Below are 18971 nucleotides of genomic sequence, written 5' to 3' on the forward strand. Positions count from 1 at the left end.
GTTTATGAGTGCTTTCTTTATCTTGCCGTTTTTTAACAACTCTATAACGACACCTCGTATTTCAGAATTTTGAAACGCTTTGTATATATTAACACCACTCTCCTCTTCAAGCTTGTTTGGCGATTTCAGTTATTTGAAGAACATATATAAATAAATAACAAAATAATATATCAATAAAAACAAATAAATAAAATGCAACGTTGCATTGTCCAATCTTCCACTCCGTGATTTGCAAATCTGCAAGTAGTGCATTCCCATGAATGAAGCGTTTCTTCAACACCTCATGAACTGTATGCAGCTGTGGTTTATTTTGAAAACCCTTGATTTTTTTTTGCAGAGATATAAAGGTTGACTTTCAAGTATATGAGGCGAATGGGCTGACGAGAGTCGATCTCAAGGCTATAAGATACAGTAAGAAATCATTATTAAAAGCCAAGCATTTCTTGGCGAACATTTGCTACTTTGACAGTATCTATCTATCTATCTATCTATCTATCTATCTATCTATCTATCTATCTCTCTATCTATCTTGCTGCCTACGACTTTGTGCTCTTACGGTCGTTTTGTTAACTTCGTATGTACTAAAATTGGCATACTATGACAAGTGTATATGACGAACATAAATGAAATGTCATGACATGCTTGTCATGTAGATCATGAAACAGCCGCCTACGTCTTGGTGCTCTCATGATCGTTTCGTTAACTTGGTAGGTACCAAAATTGGTATAGTATGACAGGAGTGTATGACGAACATAAGTGATAGGTCATGACATGCGTATCTTGTAGGTTATGACAATGACCCAGCGAAAACGATTAACACTCAAAAACCACTGGAATGGGTTCGGACGTAGGTACTAAGTGAAGGAAACACTATACAGGATGGTGGTAGAAGTCATAGTCATGAGCATGACTCGGCGAAAAATGATTAACACTCAAAAACCACCTGAATGGTTTCGGACGTGGCTACTAAGTGTAGGAAACACTAAAGGATGGCGGTAGAAGTCATAGTCACTAGTATGACTAAGGCTTTAGCACTAAGGTCTCTTAGGTGGAGCTAAAGGGACTCTTGAGGACTCATGACAAGCGTGTTGTGTAGGTCACGAAAGAGCTGCCTACGTCTTGGTGTTCTCATGGGGGTTTCGTTAACTTGGTAGGCTCCCCGCACACTGCTTCGCATAACATCGATTACCACAGGGCGTGGGATCTGCCGGCTTTTAAAATTAATTTTCTTGCTTCATGAATAGCAAATAAAAATAATTTTCAAAGATGTGTGCAGTTTCAATTGTTACACGCAGTGTTGTTATGGAAAATTTTGATTCTATGCGCGCGCTCAAAAAATATATACCGCCCTTCCACTCCGTGAAGATGATCGAACAGCGAAGCTGTGTTTGTTACACCGAGTGTTACGATTGTTACATGGGCATCTGTTGCACGCGATGCAAATGCGTCAACAAAAGTAAAGAGAAATCTACAACACCAACTTATATTGAAACGTTGCGAGGCGAGAAGAGGCGGCGACTTCCGCCGTTACTCGACGTGGGGCCACTTCTCTGGTCCAAACCTGCCGAGCCGCCGCCTTAGGCATCGGCTGCAGTAACGGACACCGCGCGTGTTGGACGAAAACGCGGGAAAACGCGGAAGGCATCGGCAGCAGCTTTGCGCGTTATCCGAATGGTCGCGCCGCACAGAAACACAATCTGTTATACCAATGTCCTCTCCTCCTTGCACCCAGCGCGGCATCTCATTCGTCGCCTCCTCCCCCAGCGCACCTCTCCTCCTCTCCCGGTCACGTGACCTGCCCTCGTCCGGCGCGGCTCTCATCCTCTCCTGGTCGCGTGACCTGCCTGACTACGACGGACGGACGGACGGCGCAGCCTCGACCTTCAGCAGCTTCGCTATTAAAATTCAAAGATATCCGGCCAATGGCATGACGTTCGCAGTTGTCTTGAGCAATGCAGAATATATATGAAATTTTTTGTTTATGTCAAACCTATAAATAAAAAGTGGTGCATCATATAAAGAACTAATCGTAAGATACATATTCAAGAACTTCCTAGACAATAATAGTAGCGCTCAATTCAGTTATATTCTTGTAGTGCGATATTAGGTCAACAGAATTTTCATCAACTGAACAACTTCCGCCAAATGTAACAAGACGTAAACTTAGAATGCTGCGAGAGCCCGGGGAACCTGCAGCGGCCGCCAAGGTGGGCAAGCGTACGCAGTTGCTAAGTACAGTGAGGGTTAGAGAGATATACAGGGTATTTAAGCGAACACTTTCAAAATTTATTTAAGGTTGCCTGTGGCAGATAGCCAAATTCTAGTTAATGAGCTGGTCTACTGTAAGAGGCGGACATTATTTGCACAAGCAATTGAAAAGCATAGTCGAATAATAACAAAAAATCGCTAATTAAGTTTTTCGCTAATTACCTGATGGCCCACATTGCAATTTACAAATTGTAGCCCTGGAGCTCGCAACGCGGATCCACTTCGAACGAATTCTCGGGATGACACTAGTTTCGAGATATTAATCCCCGAATTTTGTGGAGAAATGCATTGGCGTTTTAGTTAATTTTGTACTTCAGTGCATAAAACGAGGTTAACTGGAACGCCAATCCATTTCCCCGCATAGTTCGGGAATTAATATCTCGAAACTGGTGTCATCAGGAGAATTTGTTGGAAGTGGATCCGCCTTGCAAACTCCATGGCTACAATTGGTAAATTGCAATATGGGCCATCAGATAATTAGTTATAACTTAATTAGTGAATTTTTGTTAGTTATTCGACTACGCATTTTAATTTCTTTCGAAAGTAATGTCCGCCTCTTTGAGAAGACCAGCTCATGAACTAGTATTGCGCTATTTGCCGCAGCCAACCTTTAAATTTTTTGAAAGTGTTCGCTGAAACACCCTGTATACGGACTGCGCTCCGGCTTCCGAGAGTGAGACAGCGACACGGTTCGCGCGCGTCGCTCCACTGCCTGTCCGACGACTGCCCGTCTCGCCCCACGGCGTCGCATTGCCGTATTAATTACGTCAAAGCACGCTGCTGAAGGGGCGTCGCGGCTATGCCCTCTCCCCTCACCCAATACTTGGTGCGCTGTCATGGCAGTAGGTGTTCGGATTCACCCCCTCTCCTCCATCGAGGTGCGTTCGTGAGGTGGCGTCGCAACCATTGGGAATTTAGGCGCCATTTCGATGCTACAGACGCCGCATTTTTCTGCTCCATGGGTCATTTGATGCTTTCGCATTAATAAAGTAGAGCAAGTGGCAAAATAATTGCGGAAGGACAAAGCAAAAACCCAAGTGAGGTTGATAGTGTTTTGGGATCGTGCGCCATTCAATTGTACCTGAAGGTCAAACTGTCAATGAGGCTTTCTACGTTGAGGCCCGGAACCGTCTGTAAGATTGTCCGCGCCGCGTGGGACCAAGTTTTATTGAATGAGGGCTGCACAATTCTAGACCTCTATAATGACGCTGTGCACTCATTTACCTTGCGTGAGTGTTTGGCACACAATTTCGGGATGGTTCTGCGTCACGCTACCCTCACTTCTAGCTTGATTTAGCCCAAAACCTTTTGTTTCGCTACAAACTGTAAACTGCTACGTGGGGTCATCACATCGGCGATCTGCCTAAAATTGAATAGGAAACGCCATTACTGCTGAAGCGCTTCACAAAATAGAACTTGCAAGGGCGCTTTTAGGAATGTAAAATGAAATGGGACCCGGAATTTGTTCAGCAGGGAATATCTTTAGGGTGACCACATTGGTGTCAGAAAGCTTGTGATAGAAATTTTTACGCGTACTGCGCCGGACAAAAATAAAGTTTTTACCTACGTACCTACCTACCTACTGCGCAGAATTCGGGATATAAAGTTTAGAGAGACAGAAGAAAGGGGAAAGACATAGAGGTTTACCAAATGGGAAGATCCCATTTGCTATGGGATAGCCAGTGAAATTGTAGGGTCACATAGGACACCGAAGTTACATATTGTTTGCTCCTGCAATATTTCCTTCGATGCACATGACATTTATCCTTCACTATATCATAGTGTCATGCACGTGTTACTCTGGCCAAAATAGCAATATTTTAACGAAGGTGTGCCAGTTTGAAAAGTGTGACATTTTGTCCTCTTCTTTTCTTCTCGTGGTTAGAACGTGTATTGATAGCATTGGCGGGTACTTATCTAAGCTCGCCGAGGCTCGTGCTAATTGGGAAATATACCACATTATGACGAGCGCACAGCAACAAATGACGTTTAGGTACGAAGTTTCAAGAATAATTAGACGCTGTGGCACATGTGGCGGGAAATTCGATTAGTACATTCTACTAATGCTCGAAGAGGACGATGATATGAGCAGAATAACAGATTAGCTACAATGAATGCATACAAACTTGCCCAACTCACAGTAATTCTATTAGAGCACCCGCTGTATTATTATTGTCATGCTGCTTGGGAGCAGAAAGATGATATTATTGTCAACACTGAATATATGTGATGCCTGTCACAATAAAAAAAAACATTGACATACAGCAGCAAAAAGCGTTCGTCAGAGAGTCGTCAAGAACATGTATCTCCCTACGTTGAAGTGAGCCAGCCATATACACCTCCGTGAAAACTGTACCTTGTATATCCTAAGCATTGTATTTAGGGTAACGTTCTTTTATTGTGCATGTTCCATTCGGGAGACGATGGCTCAAAAGAAAGCAAACCTTGTCACCCATCCTTCGCATGAGGCACTGAAACCTGTGCATAATATTTACCGCAGGGGACTGAATGAAGCTTACACGTTTACACATGGGGCGTTTTTGTAGCGTTAGCTACACTGGCCTAGCCAAGCCCGTTTCGCGCGGCACATCAAGAGCCGTGCTGCGCATGCGCAAGGATCAGTGATGTCACACGGCTTGCGCACCGGAGCCACCGGAGCCGGCACCTCTCGCGCACTCCGTCGCCGCCGCGCGCGACTCACCGCCGCCGGTCTGCGCATTCCAGAGGAGTGACGTCGTAGCCGTGGTAGACGCACTGGCGCCGGCGCGCGCTCGCTGTGCAGTCCCCGTCTGACACTGCGCTGGAGCCACTGCGCTTCTGACTGGTGTTTGCCAGTGTGGTATAGCCATGGAGAAGGAGAGCGCAAATGCTGCTCAACAGCGCAGAAGAACGGAGAAGCTTGACTCATCGGATCCCGAAGTAGTTGCCTGGCAATTAGCGGTTGAGCGTAGGAGACAACCAGGAAAGCTAAGAATAATCAGCTGAACCTTTGCTAACGCTACGTATATCCTGGCATAGCCGAGCTATGCCACTGCAACTTTTTTTAGAGGTTTTATGGAAGTAGAATCGTATGTCGGTAAGACCACACAAAACAATTTACATGCGCACCTCAACTATACAAGAATTTATACAGATGGCTTTATTCTGTATAAATTTGGGGAACTTATTGACTCTAACAAATATTTCACTGTATTTTTTTTAGTTGAGCCAACGGAAGATGCACCAAAAGAGTTTCCTCACAGTTACGTTGTGTTGAAGGCTGCTCAGGATTGCCTACTCGTTTCATATGGCCAGGCAAGTAATGGTAAGAGTTTTGCGCATCGTATGAGAGCAGTGGTAGGGAATCTTTGACAGAGCACTAATCACCCAGAAAATTTATTACCTATCGGGACGAGTGTCATCTGACTGTGCAGTGCACGGCGTGACCAATATATCGCTACTTACTTTACATTAGCGTCTTTTGCGCGTGGAACATCATTGTGCTTTTTGGCGTGAAATTCTTTTTCATTTAAGAAGGATGTGGAGGGAGTGGTTGCTATTGCGAGACACTCAATTAGCGAGGCCACAACTTCGACTCCCACTTGTCATTCCTGCGTGAGTGCAGGAGGGAGGCTTGCAACCGCCAGCAGCCGAAATGCGGGCTTGCATAAACTGTGTTTCAGACGACGGCAAGCACTATGAAGAGCAGGTTTGACACAGCAACAGAACTGCTTAAAGCACAGGATTAATTCATAGACTGTAGCTCAATGGTCAATTATTGTTATTCAAAGCTGTTTTTCTTCTTCTTACCGGGGTTCTACGTGGAAAAACCAGTTCTGATTATGACGCACGCCGTAGTGGAGGGCTCCGGAATAATTTTTAACACCTGGGGTTCTTTAACGTGCACTAGAACGCAAGCACATGGGCGTTTTTACACTTCGCCTCCACCGAAATGCGGCCGCCACGACCTGGATTCGATCCCGTGATCTCGTGCTCAGCAGCGCAACGTCTAAGCTGACTGAGCTATCGTGGCGGGTTAGAGCTGAGATGATATTCTCATAGCACTTGTACACCGTCCTTCACAGCACTGAATAATGAGCTGATTGCAGGCTTTGACAGGCCTGGCAGCTTGTACATTTTTGGGGGATTGCAGAAATGATTAGGTGTGGATATATGCCTACGTTGTTCTTGAAAGGCATAAAAGTCCGTAATGAACACAGAATTTGCTTTTCTGCGTTCATATGCACTAGGCCGGTGCTCAAGATTATTTGCAGTAGTGACGGCTGTGGGAAAAGACACTTCTGCCGGTTTTACTGGCGCAGAGCGCTAAGGCGCCCTAACATGGCGAACGTAAGGTTACAAGCCTAACGTCGGCAATATGCCGGTCGCGAGCCCATGTCCCTCTTCGTCCTCTTCGATGCGCCACGCGAGCACGATTTCCAACAACCTCCGCGGCCAACCATGTCAGTTCCACAGTTCCAGAGGACGCAGATGTTGAACCGATCTCGTGAGCTCCATATCGTCTGCTAGTCGGACTTTGCGTGCTCTGACATACTCATCGTTCCGCTTGAAGATTTTAACAACTTTAGCCAATTTCCAAATTGTAATGGGTACTTTGTCATCTATAATAATGACAAGGTCATCACTCTTTAAAATGTTGTCGAGCTTCTGTGACCTGTTGCGCGCGCATCTTAGTGTCTAGATACCAGCGCAGCCAAAAGTCATTTAGTTTTTGTTGTCTGGATTTCCAGGCGCGCAGTGTGTTTGTGCGAGCTCCCGAGTTCTCGCTAACTTACGCATTAGGAAGGGCAGTCAGACGTCCACATGACAAAAAGTGTGAAGGTGTCAGTACTTCTGCTTCGGCAGCATTATCACAGATGTATGTGAGTGGTCTAGAATTTATCACTGCCTCGACCTTTGTTGGTCAAGTGTCGAGCTGATCGAAGTTAAAGCATCCTTTTAACAGCGAAGCTGTTTAAGCCAGCCTTAATTTGTGGTGCGTGCCAAGAAACTACCGCGCCGTAGCCATGACAACCCGGAGGAGGAGGAGGAGACCGCGTGCATGCATGTGCATGCGCACGCGGTCTCCTCCTCGACAGCTCCCTGCCTTCTCGACCCCCGCTTTTCTTCTCTGCGCACTAGGCCGCGCAAAGCTCAAGACACAGCGAAGCTGGCTGATTGATATCGAGCGGCTAGCCTCCAACGCGTTCGACGTCGGCAAGCATGTAGCACTGTTCCAACGTTGGTTAGCCTGCCTGCGTTTGTGGCATGCCAGGAGCGCTGTCACTCGTAGGTGCCGACGCGTCCAGCGCTAGTCACGCGAAATGTCGCCAACGTGTTCGGCGTCGGCAAGCGACAGCGTTATTGGCACGGGACCAAACTTGGTTAGCCTGCCTGAGTTTGTGGCATGTTAGGAGCGCTGTCGCTCGTAGGCGCCGACGCGTCCAGCGCTAAAAGTCGCGAAAGGGAAGGTACCTCCGAAAATGATCGCTGGAGAATACCTTCCTATATGCGTAGTTAGGTTAAATCAAGTTAAGACCTAGCAGCCACCAAGTTAAAAACTAACAGTTGCAGCCAAACTAACAGTTGCAGATTTGAGGATCGACAGTTTCGCTGTGCCTAAGCTTTGCGCGACCGTGTGCAAACTTGCCCGATTTTTTTCTAGTGCTTTGCTGAGGCCATTTTTAAATTTTCTAAACATTTTTTCCCAAAAGCCTCTCCACGATGAAGCGCACTCAGCAATAAACTTCAATCTGATATTACTAGATGCTCAAAAGTTCTGCACCTCGACATCAGGTAGAAGTCTATACCAGCCTAAGTTCGCGACTGGCTGCCTTAAACGTTAAAACATATCAGAATAAATTACGCTTGGCAAACCACAGCGCGAAATAAAACGACGAAAGGCCAATAAAAAAGACCTCAAAGTCACGGACTAGTTCCAAGTGAACCGCTCGCACTACAGCACAGGTAAGTACTACAATGAATGTTTTCATAGAGACGTTTCCCTTCAAAAAGTCAAAAACGCTGGACCAGTGAAGTCGACGCCGATGACTTGAAATGAATGAGGCCTCGAGACTCCGTCGATCGGAAGCGGTGCTGTAGGACCTGAAGCAGCTTTAAGACGATACCTCGTACAGACACAACACTGGTCAAGCACTTTTTCAACGCACTGGCATGCCCGCACTACCCAAACCTTCTCACCCAACTCGGTGAATGTAACACCGACACCACAATTAAGAAGGCGTCGATGTTCGCTGTGCACGATGAGGTGCATACAACGATCGATGATCTCTGGGTAGGAATACAAGACATTTTACGTTTTGCGAAGCTGCTACGTTGTCAAAGCTAGTCTTGATCCCGATAATGCCCTTGGCATCCATGAACGAGTGAAGGTTTTGCATGGTTGACGTTTTGTCGACACCTATATCCGTGGTTAGTGCATCAATCTCATTTCCAAAGCTTTATGCTTGGTAAGTCCTGAGCCAGGTATCTTCGCTTTCCGAGATCTCCTGAGCCAAAAGAGGCCCTTCTCTTCTTGCATTAGAAGTGAGTGAAAAACATTTATCGTCGCTATATACAAAGAGAGAGTTTGGGACGAGCCAGAAGGGCCCACCCCGTACAAAGTCTAGGAGGGGTTCCTATTCCGGGACCCCTGTGGCTTTTGCGGCAGCCCGGGCTCGGTCCACCAGGGCACGTTGGTCCTGTATGAGGTGCTTGCCAATTGTGAAGGAACCTCTTCACCCATGCCATGATTCTAAGGACCTTATTCCAGCAACTATATTTGGTGACACGTAATATAGGCTCAAGTGCCCTACTCTGGGCTATCGGACCCACAACATCTGCTGGTTTTCTTTCGTCGAGTTACACCTCAGGTGAGTTCTCGCACCCCTCTTCTTGTTTTGGCCACGTTTCTTGGGGCGTAATGGTGCTTTATAAAGACTTGTCCACACAACCAATGGCATCAACCTCTCACACTCGATGTAACGGTAAGACCAGTTTTTCATTCTCAAAGGTGTCCGTTCGCTAAACATAGATATGCGTGCTTGTGTGATGGCTAACTTGTGTCTCGGAAGATGCTGGTCCTTGAAGAGTCCAACCGGTTTTTATTGGTTGCGATTTACGCTTTGTTGTCAGGATTCCATCGGATCTCACTCGAATCGGGCATCATTTTCCATAGTTGGTCGGATCCGATCAGGAGGCTCGCTCTGGGCCCGCAGGTGATGTATGGAAAAACAACAGTATCTGCCAATGGTTTGCCCTCTGTTATGATGGTTTGCAGAAACTAGTTCGTTTTCGGATCTCCTATCATTTAATCGCAGATAAACGACACAACAACGGCTTCCACTTGGACCAACGCGTTGTCGTGTTGGCTCCAAAGCGTAACACTGACGACCTCTGCACGTCAAGTGTGCTATGATCGAGTTCGTTCAAACGTGATGGTGACCAAATCTATCTCCCTAACCGAAGGTAGCTTAAGCTTCTTGCAGACGTCTTTTCACAGAAAAGTTTACTGGCTAGTATTGTCCAAAACACCGCGAACCTAACAACAGTGAGTCGAAGTCGTCAACCATGCACGGAACGTCTGGAGGAGAATCTTGTCAGCAATTTGAGACATTGCGTTGTTCGTTGTAACGTTTATGGCACCATCTGGCGTATTTTTTGGTGCTGAAGGCGGCGAGCTTTGGTTAACCTCAGCCTTGCACATCGTGCAAGCATGACGACGCTTGAAAGCGGTATACTGGATCCTGTGATGGCAGTCGCGCACAAAGTGTTCCTTCGTCGTGCACTTAAAGCATCTGCCGTCTTTCTTTAGCATAATGCGCTTCTTTTCGAGGCTAACGTCACTAACGTCACCGTTGGTCCTGCGGTCTTTGGCAGAAAAAAAAGCGTGGTTCTGCTGAGACTTCTGCCATGTTGTGAAGCACCCTTGCCGCAGGAGTCGACGACATATTGACGCTCGGACTGTGTTTAAGACGTGTTTCGTTCAGCCTTGCCGTTGTAGTCTGTGCGCACTTCTCTCCACATTCGACTTCTACCTGAAGAAATTTCAGCAGGCGCTCTAACTCCTGTTGAGATGAGTCCTCACTGTTGCGTGTGCCTACCAATGGCGTAGTGGGCACGATGCTCATGCGCTTGTAGCAGTCTACTACCATATCTTGAGTCTACTACCATATCACATAGCATCGAAGCGTAAGATGAAACACTCCCCCCAAGGTTTGTGAGTGATCTTAGGTTGAATTGAATGTCGTGGAACTTCCACAAAGTTGTAACGTTGTTGGACGATGTCACCGATTCTAGCGTTCGTAGGTTTTCCAAGAGCTTCTGCTTGATCAACTTGCGGTTGCAGTAGCGCTGCTTCAATATTTCAATTGCGTCGCTGTAGCTTGATCCGTCATTTGAATTCCTGCGACCGCTTGAGCAGCAGCTCCGTGAACCAGAGACACCAGGTATTGAAGTGATCATGTCAGACAACCGCGGGTTCTCGTGAACCCCAGAGCGCTAAGCAGTAAGAACATGGCGAACTGAAGATTACAATCCTAACGTCAGCATTCTGCCGGTCGCGAGCATATGTCCCTCTTCGTCCTCTTCGATGCGCCGCGCGAGCACGATTTCCAACAACGGCATCAGTAAGAAACTCCACCGCATTTTTGGGGAAGATTGCGCACGACACCATTCAACAGCTGGTGTCGAATTCAGAACGGTTTTTGTTTTTGTTTTTTTACAAGTGTTCATACCCATTGGCTCAACGCATTTTTTACTATTATGCCCAGCCTCACATATGGCGGAAATTTGTAAACTTGTTTTTACTAACCATGCTCACGTAAATAGCTCCTCCTGAGTACGTGCGCTTTACCTTCGTTCCATGAACGAAATACTGCACTTTGTGGTTTTTCTGACATTTTGGAATGGTAGACCCCCGACATGCTCGTAATGCACTTGGTGAGCATCATCATATTAGCTCGTTGTCAGCAATGACCACTTGTATATGTTTCACAACACCAGAGTGGAAACTCTTCTCATGGTATCAGGATCAGTATTATCAAAATGCGCTTACACAAGAATTGTTCGTAACGCAACTTCCAGCCAACCCTTAGGCTGGGCGTAACAATATGAAAGGCGACATGCAAATAACAAAATGACCCCACATTTTCAAAGTTTACATGGGGCTCCCGCATGCCATCTTGCGGGCTGAAGTTCGTTGCAACGAAATCCATAGTTGCACCACATTCGGTCAGAGATTGCATGGGGTGCAGCATTCCAATGAAATAAACCGGTCTTCCGTGCCTTGAAATTGGATGTCATGGAAGTTCTTTGCGTCTCCAGAGTGCAACGTACAATGAATCCAGGTCGTAGTTGTACACATGCTTAAAACGTCGGAAATCAGAGCTGGTGCCTTTTTCTGTGTCTCGGATTTGTTTGCTGTGGAGATTTACCCCTACTGCGCAAGATTTCTCCCCGACGAATCAAGAGCTTTACAGAAGCAATATACGCACAGATAACAGCCTGTATCTGGCTGCAGCGCAGGCTACTTTTTCCTATAATGTCGGAACGTATGTGGAACACCAGAGGGAACATTTTTCCTCCTTTAAGCTGCTTTTATTGTCATAAACCGAACCGCGTTTTGGACGTAGTTCATGCGATTCAAGAATTCGCTTTTTGGCTGTTTAGATCCCTCTAACGATATCTAGGTATAGTGATCCAAACATGTAGCGGAGCAGGCACGCAGGTTGAGATGGAAAATTAACGATGCGGGATAAATGAAAAATAACAATATTTCGTACGCGATCATCTTATTTATAAGACAAACGGAATAGAAATTTTCTTCAAGGTGACTTGTAACTATTTGTAGTTGTGTGCTTGGTGTGCATTAAAAATGAGAGCTGCAGCGGAATTTTGTTTACGTCGTGTCCGTGTCTAGCCCCTATATTTTGATACTGCAATTCGCAAATTTGATTTCAAATATTTGTCATCCTCAGCAAAGTTCGCACATTTTACAGGCTTTCGTTGAGTTCGTTGAAATGCTAAGACAAACCACTTTTAGCTGCGAAGCCGTGAACGAACTGTCATTAGTACACATCGCAAGTGGTTTGACAGAGTGAATCAGCAATATCACGCTTCATGAGAATGAATTATATTGCGAAAAAGTAGTGAACTACGCGTGCAAGTGATCCACACAGTGTGAAAAGGCCGTCGCAAAGAACGAAACATTATTTTTGTGCACACTAAGAAGAAAAAAAAGAGTATCCCTCACCCTTTTCGATGAGTCTGGACTCGCCACATATATGAAACACTTTGGGGGAGACACCGGAACTCTCTTTCGCCAGAGAGTTTCAAGACCATCTGGGATGTATACAAGGTGGTTACTTTACTCCTCACGCCTCAGTCATGCACACTCTTTTCTAATAGTCTCCTGGACCCTCCCAAGAGAGTTGCAAGACTACTGCTGAGGAAGTTTAACTTTTCTAGATGAGTCAAATGACTCAAGATAAAGGGTCACATGACCACGGCCGAAGGAGTCAGGTAACTGTTCTTGATGATTCTGATGACTCTATCAGTGTGTCGCGTTACCCCTATAGAAAATTCTGCGGAAGTTTTTAATGATGATCCTACCTTGTAACAAAATGGCTGTTTTTATAAAGTCAGACTAGTAATACTCTTTTTGATATATTTTAATGACTACAACCGGATTCCAAATACCATTTGAAACCTTAAAATAATTCACTTCCAAAAATATGTTTTCAAATACAAGTCACCTGGTGGTATTGCAATATGTGTTATCCATACTTTCGAACAAAACCTGCACAGAAAAAGAAATAATGTATAAAATGTTGTAGTGGTAACATAAAAATAAAAGCTTATTCTGTAATCAGCAAAACAGGGCCACTATCTACATTCTATAACATCTTTCAACGTTTCAACGCGTAAAGCCCATCAGCTACTAAAGACGTTTGTTTGACAAATTGAAACTGCCTCTTTCGGGCACGAGCGCCAAATATTAGGCATAGTTTTACACTCATCAGTACCAGCAGAAGAAAACAGATGCCATATACTTCAGAGACAATGAAAAAAAGGTACATGATAGTGCATCATTCGTTCAACGTCTTATTTGGTGCCAGAGGTATGCTATTCGCGAATAGAAAGAAAACATAATTTCATGCTGAACAATTGATGTCTGTCCGGGCTTCATTTGAGGACCGGCATTGCGCGAAATTAAAATCGCATGAACTTAACATCATGCTCAGAGTCAGTGCCACCAATAGAGCCCAAATGATGGCTCGAAGACGCAGCATAATAGTGTGATCGACGTATTTCACACAAAAGCTCAGGTACCCGAGTACCTGTCATCTTTGCGATCAATGGATACACATCGTTAGGCACTCGGTCAATGTTACCTCCACTATTAAAAAAAAACCGCTCAACAGAAGTGTCCCTTCCGGATTACGTCATAGATTGCACGGCTAGTGAAAATGTTGCAGTTCCCCCGAAAGGCGTCGCATTGATTGCAATTACCAAGCCATCGCCCAAGTAGAACGCCCCCCCCCCCCATCTTTATCCCATCCCCCCGGTGCTCAATATAATCAGCTTTCATCAAGTGCACATGTTGAAGACAACAGTATTCTGAATATGTGAGTGGCCTCAATTGATGTTTGCTGTGATCACCCATATAAACTTGTGAAAAGTCCATTTAGTTACTCTGATTGCCTCTCTGTGTGGCCATTCCAGTTAATAATGTGTGCTAATCATTTGTTGCTGCTTTCAGGAAAGCGACAGTGTTTACTATGGGGATTATCAGGAGAATATATCAACAATGGCACTGAGTGCTTTGAGGCACTCGACTTGCTTTGCACTGAAGACATGTACGATATGACGGAAACTGACGGTCCGTGCCAGCAATACGATCGTGACGAAGAGAGACATAACAAGAAAGCAAAGCAGGATGAAGAAACACTTCAGCACGGTGTCCAACAAATTGATGAAAATAAAACAGCACTGTCAATGTACCCTCTGCCTTCCTATAGCACGAACGCAATACTAGTATCTTTACTACGGATTGGCGCTTCGTCCTGGCATCACGTAACACATGCTGTTTCAACCAACAGCTTGTACAAATGATGCTGAATGCGTCGGACTCGGTGTCACTGTAGACGAAAGCGGCTGTGAATAAAAGCCGAGTAAGGATCCCCGAATGAACGACAATGCTAAAGTTAAAATGCGGAAAATACGTGAGGCTTACACCTTCTAAGCTTCGTGAATTGGGTATTCTTCGAGGAAATCCTGTTATAAAAATGTTTAGAAATCAAACAAGCAGAATCACAGTCAAAAGCTTTGCAATTTCCAAGTGTCAGAGATGATGAGCAAAACGAGAACAAGGTGAGAGCAGGAGCCAACGTTTCGACAAGTCGACTTGTCTTCTTCAAGGCGACATATAGAGGCTCTCCTTGGCGCAGTATGTATAGCTAGGGTTCTACTAGAGGGGAGAGAATGTAAGGCGGGTGGGTGAGGTAACGAGCGAGAGTGTGTTAGCGGCGAGGGTGTAGAATTGAAAGGAAAGATAATGCACTACTGATAGTCGGTGCAGAAATTTAAGGCGGCGCAGTGTGTTAGCCGGTTGACGTGTCATTGTAGGTGTAAGTATCAGAGATGGCAGAACTGTAATATGTTTGAGTAGCACGCAACCCAAATAAGGCTAGGTAGACATCTGTCACTGCTTGAATTCCCGACCACATATAGCCCGTCACTTGTGAAAGAATAGTATTGTTAAGAGATATATCCCCAAAGCTTTTATCAATCCTTTTTCGATGTTCGCACTTTCATGTTGAAAATATTCAGGCAATAGTTTCACTGAAAGCGTCCAAAGGCTGAACCTATTTACGACCGAACAAGCTCAGTGACCTATTCCTGCAACTAGCCGCCACAGCGTTTAACCTGCACTCACGTCCTAAAGAAAAATACGTCGAATACAGAAAGCACAAAGATGTACACACAAGTGAAGTAGACATTATGTAGAAAGTTTTGCAGCCTGAAAACAACTCCTCTGTTTAACGCAAAAAAACTTTGATGTGCGCCCTGAATGCTCATCTTCCGCAGCTATGGACACTAGGTATGAAAATCAGTACAGAGATACTATACACTGCGTTTACAGGCGTGAAGTGTAATGACCAATTAGCTCTGATTACTGTTAAAATCAGGGTGGCAAAACGGAACGAAAAGCGTTCAGGTTCGTGCTTAGGTTTAATGTGCTCTACTATTGGATACTGATTGAACTCTGGTTGAGATAATCAAAACAAAACGTTCACCGGGGGCGCGTTACGAGAGTTTATTACTAATACTTATGCGTTAGCTGTGGAGCAGGCTAAGCGTTCTTGCTACACATCTTGAGCTAGCTGAATCGCTTTAGGGATCTGAAGGTACGGCTACCTGCAAGTTTCAGTGTAACGGGTGTTATAAAGTCTTCTCGCTTAAAGTACTGGGGCTCTGATGCTGGAGCGCTCTCCGGATTCCTTAGTACACACTAGCGCAGCTCAATGCAGTGTGACAAGGATGACATGAAGACAATGAGATGATGATTCTCGATTGATGACGGCCGTATAACGACGATAGCGTGACGACGTTAGCATAAGGATAATGGCAGGACTGCGAATGTAGGTATGACGACGATTGTATGATAACGACTGTGTGGCGACGATGGAGCGACGATGAGTGTATGAAAACAACGGCATGACGAAACTGGAAAGACGAGGATTGTACGACCCACACGGTTCATGATGATGATATGAAAACGAATGCATTACGAAGACTGTATGCGGAAGACGGCATGCCGATGGCGTCATAATCATGATTGAATTACCACAGCTTGATTACAATGAAAGGGCCAAGGAGTGATATTGATGAAAATGATGCCGGCCTGTCGACAATGTGATAACGAGTATGGCGACAATGGGGTTTCGACGACAGTATGACGACTGCACCGTGACGTTAGCGTGGCAAGGTTTGGGATTACGAAGCTCCTAAATGAAGATGATTGTGCGACGATAACTGTACCTCGGCGAAGCTGTGGCAACAATTGCATGACTAGGATTGGGTTACGAGGTAAACCAGGAGCATCGCACGCGTAATGCGAAGACGTGGGATCGTTCTCCACCTGCGGCAAGTTGTTTTCTCATCCACTTTCATTTCAGTTATTTTACAATTCCTTTATTTCAATCAGTAAGTACACGTAATTTCCCCTATGTTGTTCTTGGTGTCTATGTTTGTTGGCTTCTTATATGATTAATAAATTTCGGCCCCTCGGTTCCCTTTCTTCTCGTACATAACATAACGAGGGTATCGAATCAGGCGACATTGATGCCTTCAGGTAGCATCTGTGGGATTATTGAGCAGTTGCCTTCGCCTAAAAAAAAAAGATCACGTACTCGTGACGCTTGCGGCAGAAAGGATGTTCTACATCCGCCGCCTGGGATTGTGAGTGGTGGAGCTGGTTAACACTCCTAGGGTTAGTTGTAGTAAAAAAAAAAAAAAAACATAAATACCCCAGAAATCGGATGGGGAAACGGCGCTGGTATAGCTCAATGGTGAGAGCATCGCATCCGTAATGTGAAGACGTGGGTTCATTCCTCACCTGAAGCTAGGTTTTTTTTCATCCATTTTCATTTATTTGTCATTTCTTTATTTCAATTAGTTAGTACAAGTAATTTCCCCTATTGCTGGCTAACACTCCCAGGTTTAATTCTAGTTGTAAGACATAAATTTTATGTCTATGACCACACTTTGGGAGCTTCGCCCAGTTTGCGTTCCACTACATTTCATGTATGTGCCTATGAATAGGCGTGCTTAAGGTCTTTCCCACCAACTTAAGTAATGCGGCAGACCATGATAAAGCAGATAAAATATTGGACTGCTTTTTTAGGTGCAGCAGGTCGAAAACCTTCCCTTGAACCAATTTTGGTGACTGGATATGTGTCACTGGGTATGTAACCCTGGGTATGTGGTGCTCTTCAGTGGCCCTCTTTGCGGCCAACTTTGGTCACTGGGTATTTGTAATTAGTAATGAGCCTCTCTTCTATGCAGTTCTTTTATGCCAACTAGTATCACTTAATAATTATGATATCACATCACATCATAATTATGATATAAAACTTATAACAATTGCACACTAACCATTAGATCGAGTGCTAATAGCAAATAATAAGCTTAATATCTCTAAAGGATGGATGCACCACCAATTTTCCCTTTCTGAACATGTAGTTTCGACACATGTGCTATTAATTTTATTTTACTTCACAAGCTGTTGAAGTTCTGGTGCGACGGGCAGGGCTGACATTTCCATTATTTTCGATATTTTATATTTGCCAATACCAATTCTCGGCTCTGTCTTCAATAGTGGAAGTGTGTAAGCTCGGTGGATGGTGCTGAAGAACAGTCGGGGCGACATCAGGGTCCGACAATGATGACTTATTTATGACTTACCTTTCCGAAAATAGTGCGGTCACTTGTACGCCACTTGGCTTGAAAGTAATATTGTCGATCACTTGGCGGGGAAAGACATGACAAAGAAATGAAGATGACATCCTCGTGATAAGGCACAAAAACGAGCTTAATACCATTGTGCGCTCCCTACCAGCACAATATTTCTTTTGTTATAAACGAATGTGTTTAGTCATGCTCCTTCGCAGTTTGGACAACGAAAAACGCTAGAAGAAGCGTCCTTATTTGCTTCGCGTTTGTGATTGCAGAAGGTGAGAGGCAATTAAAGGCCCTCGTGAAACTGAGTAGAGGCAAATATGAGCAGTCAGACGAACTTATGCGGGATTTGGCGACACATCAATTCGTGAAACCATTGGAATTCCACAATAGTATCAGCGACTGTCCGGTAGAAATTCCAGCTGTTCATAGTATTAATTCAATAAAGTGTAATAGGTTACATATAGGTATTCATAAGACCATTGCAAACAAGAATTCAAATTGCCGCCAACGCCAACGTTCGGCCCGCTAGTTGGCACATCGTGTCAATGAGAGACTGATATTGCCATGTTAGGATGACGCCAATGCAACCGACGAACGCGAGTGGTCGTAGTGTGACAGCATGGCGTGCCGATGACGCCGACAAAATCAGTCGAGTGAGCGCCATGCTACGGGCGGTCAGTGAAAATATCGCACCGGTAATGCGATTGTCGCCGCAGCTTCACTTGTTTATATATTTAACCTCAATGTGAGTAGAAACATGCTTCCTAAATTTTCCAGCGATTGTCAGCCACCCACATCAAGTTTGAGGTGGTGTCGATGTCGTTCAACGCAGCCTAAGTTGGTCCAGCACAGTCGATGAGTTCGAGCACTACCGGCGGACCTGAACCACAGGATAATGAAGAAGATTAACAAGATTAGTTTTCTGGTTCAGTCCTAGGCATACCGACTTGAAGTGAACCACTCGTATCATAGCACGATGCTCACAAGGAAAGTGTAAAGTTGCAACAACGCGCTCCGCCAACACCAGTATACACCACTATTCTTGATTAACGGCAGCCAGTGGCCCTCGCCGGTGCTTCCATGAACGAAATGCGACAACGTACAGCGGTATATCTTGGCTTATTGGTATGTTGATAGATTTTTTAGTTACTGAAAAGCACAGTTTGCCTCTTATGCCACAGCGGTGGCAAGTAGCGGCCTGTTCCATATTGCAGCGTAAACAACCTCGCTCATTTGCCACGCAAGTGCGGCTGGCGTTG

The 18971-nt window shown here is 45.1% G+C and overlaps 1 long non-coding RNA gene across 1 annotated transcript; it reads left to right on the top strand.

The window, feature by feature from the left end:
* Nucleotides 1-336: 336 nt before the first annotated feature.
* On the top strand, nt 337-14241 carry LOC125945369 (uncharacterized). The gene is made up of 3 exons (XR_007466858.1): nt 337-411; nt 5471-5572; nt 14009-14241. It is a non-coding gene; the product is annotated as an uncharacterized LOC125945369 (long non-coding RNA).
* The last annotated feature ends 4730 nt before the right edge of the window (nt 14242-18971 follow it).

The sequence above is a fragment of the Dermacentor silvarum genome, chromosome 5 (genome assembly GCF_013339745.2).
Source record: "Dermacentor silvarum isolate Dsil-2018 chromosome 5, BIME_Dsil_1.4, whole genome shotgun sequence".
Lineage (NCBI taxonomy): Eukaryota > Metazoa > Arthropoda > Arachnida > Ixodida > Ixodidae > Dermacentor > Dermacentor silvarum.